Genomic DNA, 5,191 nt, shown 5'->3' with positions numbered 1-5,191 from the left:
AAACTAAAATTATACACTAATTATCAAGTTAAAATATACCATTTTACTAATCATAATAAAGTGATCATTTCACAACCAACAAATTCGTAAGCTAAAACATTAATCAAACTTATTACTAGCTGAATACTAACTTGCATTTAATTCATTATTTAACTAATCATATACCAACACGACATGTTTATAATATAATCATGAAATCAAACTAATTTGTTCTAATTCATAAATACAAATGTCAAATCAAATCGTGTTTATTACACTAATTATGCATTGAACCAAAATATCACAAAAAGCCAACTTGTTTCTTACTAATTCGGCTAATGAAACACTTATTATAATGCCGATTAACAACTAAAGTTATATAGCCAATTCACATTCAATACATAATCATCGTATCAACTCATGCCAATCCACACAATAAAATCATACAATATACCTCACAATGCCGAAACAAGTATACCACCACCACACATTTTATAACATAAAACACACTTCCAAAACAACGTTAAAACATGATCGAATACACACAAGCCATAATATTATTATTCAGCCATTTTCGCATGGCTTTATATATAAATAATTTCAAAATTCAACCAAAATGAATACTAGCCTATACATGCCATATGTTTACAATTTTGAACTTTCAAAATACTGAGATAGAGGTTGATAGTGTGACGGACTTCCTTGATGATCCCTGAGCTCATAACCAACTTTCAAAATCTAAAAAAAAAAAAACAAAGAGCAAATACACACGGTAAGCTTTAACAACTTAGTAAGTCATAAGCAATGGAAACATTTAGTCATATACGAAATTAATCAAGTCAAACCGAAATAATCTATTAATAACCCAAGTACATTTCCAAATTATAATTTTATAAATCAAAACATTTAAATTTTGCATAAATTCTCCTTTGACCGAATACCCATTCAAATATCAGTACACTTATCCATTACTTTTTATAATACATTTACATCATTAGGCCGAATATATATGTATTCACATATACTATCACATAATTTGCATTAACATATAACATTATACCATCAATTCAACACTCAACTTACCTTATTTTTTTATAACTTAGTATGAGTATGTACCTGAGCCTTTTTAGCTCAATTTTACACTCGATCTTAACATCTTATTGCCCGTTGAACCATTCAGAATTAAAATGGATACTCGGATAATCGAACATTTCGTACAACGCCATCGTCCCAGACGTGGTCTTACATGTAATCACATATCAGTGCCACTATCCCAAACAGGGTCTTACACGTAAATCACAAGTCGCTGCCAACGTCCTAGACGTGGTCTTACACGATAACACATAACAAAATTCTATGTCATGACATATGAATCCTAGCTATTCCTAAGGTTCGTATGGGACTTTCGGACGTTGTAACTCGATCGAATCCATCTCGTAAACATATTTCCTAAGCTTATATGCACTCAGCCAATACATATTTATATTCATAAAATTCAATTCAGCATATAAAATTTACATATATTCAAAATTAACAACATTTATATGCTTATCGACTTACCTCGGATATCGACGGACGGAAATAAAAGACTATTCGATTATTTTTGTTTCCCCCCGATCCAAATCCGATTTCTTTAGTTCTTGATCTAAACATATTCAAATTAAACTCATTCAAACATAATTCCATTCAATTTAATCCAAAAACACATAATAGGCAAATTACCATTTTCCCCTGACATTTAACACTTTTTACAATTTAGTCCAAATTGCACAAAACACAAAACATGCAAAATTTGCACACATCATGCTTAGGCCAAATCTTCCTCATGCTCATACAAGTCCATGCATTTCATTTGTTTCACATTTTAGTCCCTCAAAATATTATTTTCACAATTTAGCCCAAATTACTCAAATTCATCAAAAATCCAAAGACAAAACATTTTAATCTTTCACATATCTTTAATATTTCATCATCAAACAACAAAAACTTCAAGCTATCATCAATGGAAAAACACAAAATAATCATCAAATTTAAAAATTAAAACACGGGTTTTATAGTACTCGAAGCAACGATCACAAAACATAAAATTATCAAAAACCGAAACAAAAACATACCTTGATTGAGCTTAGCAATGACCGAATGTTTCAAAACTCTCAAACCCTTTTTCTTTTCTAAGTTTCGGTGGTGGATGAACACAAATGACAACTAATTTGTCTTTATTTTAACTAATTTATCTTTTATTTGACAAATGACCTCTTTAGCCTTTTTATTTTCATTTAAAATCCACTATCTTAAGGCATTTTTGTCCATCCAATATTCATATGGTTTAATAATAACATAAGGACTCCATATAATAAAAGTCATAGCAACTAAATACCTTTACATATAGCATTCTAATTTTGCATTTTAAGCGATTAAGTCCTTTTTATCAAATTAGCACACAAATAGTAAAATTAAATCACGAATTTTTTACACATATTAATTCACAAATTACAAACATAGAAAATAATATTTAAATATTTTTATGACTCGGATTTGTGGTCCCAAAATCACTGTTCCGATTAGGGTCAAAATCGGACTGTTACATATATAAATTCACAATATAACATACATATGGATTTAAACATAAGTACACCATATGAACTCACCTAGAGAAATTGGCAAACAAGCTAAATTATAAGGACAATTCGATAATTTTTATTTTTTCCCGATTATTCTCAACCTGATTCAAATCCCAATCAATTGAAGGACTAAAGTTGAATTTTTCAAACCCTTATTTCTTCTTCTTTTGACGGCAACGAGGGTGGAAGAAAGATGATAATGGTTGTTTTATTTTAACATTTAGCTTTTATATTAAAATTAACTTTAATTAATTATTAATTATACTAATTAAGCTTATTTAGTTAACTTTAAACCAAATTAACTTAAGCTAATGTATTACATCATCATCCACTACCAAATAACCATTTTCTCCGGGCTTTCCACTACTTAAAATCTATAGCGATTAAACTTTTACCACTTTTACGATTTAGTCCTTATATTATAACTAACTATTCAATTAACAAATTTATTGGACCAAACTTCAATTAAACTTTATACTGACATCGTAAATATTAAATATTGATGTTTACGGACTTACTCGTCGAAATGGGATTCCAAAACTATTGTTTCTGACACCATTGAAAAACTGATTATTACACATTTAGTATACTATGACATCAATTTCAAACTACTTTATGCAACGTTGTATGCTCCTGGCTAGTACCCTTAAGCAACTAGATCGTATTAACAAAACCTTTCTATGGGGAGGGAATGAATAGGGAAATAAACTCCATCTGGTCAATTACGAGAAGGTCACCCGTCCCGAAGATAAACGGAGGTTTGAGAATTGCTTTCGATAAGAACCAAGCTCACTTGATCAGGATAGTATGACGCCTCATCCAATAGCATGAAAAGTTATGGGCTAAAACTCTCATGGCAAAATACCTACTTGATCCACGCAACCCCCAACTTTTAAAGAAACATCGATAACTTTGAGGTCCTTGAGAAGGATTTACACTTATAGAGTCAGGATTGAGATTGGTGGCGCATAATGGAAGATCTATAATTTTTTAGCATGAAAATTGGATGGAAAGAGGACCTCTGAAGAGAGCAACACAAGGAACTATGTCGTATAAGGAAGATTCTTGGACTCTAGAGCAAGTAAAATCTAAATGGGATACCCAAGGACTGAGTTGATTACCTCTGGAACTCCCAAGAGATTTAATTGACTCCTTTCTGAGTACGCCATTTTTTTGCAACACCAACAGTTGGGGTTCTCTCTACTGGAACCTTACGAGTTTGGGTTCCTTCTCATTAGCGAGTGCCTATTTGCTTGCGCTAGGAGCATTATCCGACGCTCCTTAAAATGGCGAGACTCTGGAAGTCTATTTGGAAAGCAAAGACCCCTCCAAAGCTTAAAATGTTCCTATGTGAGTGTGGACTTCAAGCTTTCCCTACCAATCATCTACTACATGGCAGAGGGATGAATGTCCTTTTCTGCTCCAACGCCCAAGAAGACATCTAACACTTATTTTGGGAATGTCAAATTACAAATCAGTTCTGGGTTATCATTCTTAGGTCTTCCCAATGTCAATCGGTTGTCTTTAACAACTGGATTGATAGAAATCTAACATCCAACCAATGGGCCAAGTGTCACCAAATCCCCTGGAGTTTGTTGTTTGCATTTACACTTTGGGAAATATGTCTCTCACGTAATGCTTTAATTTTTGGTAAGAGACGGTTTAACATACACTTTGTAGAGAGAGTGTTTTCAAATGCTGGAGAATACGTGGCTATTTCTTCTTTGATGAAAAAGAGAGCGCTCCCCGAGTTCATCCTAGTATCGTGGAAGCCACCTTCGAGAGGAGGATTCAAGTTCAACACAGACGGTTCATAGGTGGGAAACTCGGGAAATGCTGGCTCAAGGGCCGTCATCTGAAACCATAACGGGGATTAGCTGATAGGGGGCCTTTGCTTACATTCAGAGCGCAACAAGTGTAGAAGTGGAATTAGGGGCTCTTAGGGATGTGCTCATGCTAGCTAGAGACCTAAACATTAGAGATATTGAGATTGAAGTAAATGTTACAACTATTATTCATTTTATGGCTAATGCTTCTTCTACTAATCTTTGTTTATTGCCCTTGATTGATGAATGCAGGATGCTCCTCCGTATTATGATTTCTAAGCCTATGAAGCATATTTTTCGGGAAGAGAAAAACTTCTTTGAGACAATGCCAAATGGTTATCTTTATTTCGGACTATTCTTTAAATTTCTCTATTAATATCAATTCCTTTCCTGAAAAAAAAAAGATTTAATTTAAATTTCATAACTTTACAAAAACAAATGAATTTAGTGTATTTACTCTCCTCATTGTTAAATAGATCTCAAAATTAACAGTGAATTTATTTGTTTTTAAATGTTAGCTTTTATTAAGTATTTATTAATTTTATTAATTAACATTTTTTTTATGATTACAAATAAACCACTTACTGCAAATATGAATAAAATACTGATAAATCTTCTGTCTGAAAATTGTAACACTTTCTCATACTTTCTCTAACACCACCTTTATAATCAAATTACAAGCAAAAGAATAGGCTAAAAGTTCCAATTATTATTAAAGGGGCTAACAGAGGGAAGATACAAAACGTGGAGCAGCAGAAAGCAAAA

At 32.3% G+C, this 5,191-nt stretch overlaps 1 long non-coding RNA gene across 1 annotated transcript; it reads right to left on the bottom strand.

Annotated features, from left to right (window-relative positions):
• Nucleotides 1-460: 460 nt before the first annotated feature.
• On the bottom strand, nt 461-2,161 carry LOC121222379 (uncharacterized). The gene is made up of 3 exons (XR_005919629.1): nt 2,094-2,161; nt 1,540-1,624; nt 461-717 (listed from the first exon to the last, which is right to left on the bottom strand). It is a non-coding gene; the product is annotated as an uncharacterized lncRNA (long non-coding RNA).
• Nucleotides 2,162-5,191: the final 3,030 nt, after the last annotated feature.

The sequence above is a fragment of the Gossypium hirsutum genome, chromosome D10 (genome assembly GCF_007990345.1).
Source record: "Gossypium hirsutum isolate 1008001.06 chromosome D10, Gossypium_hirsutum_v2.1, whole genome shotgun sequence".
Classification (NCBI taxonomy): Eukaryota; Viridiplantae; Streptophyta; class Magnoliopsida; order Malvales; family Malvaceae; genus Gossypium; species Gossypium hirsutum.
The sequence above is the reverse complement of the archived record's forward strand: the minus strand, read 5'-3'. Positions and strand labels throughout refer to the sequence as shown.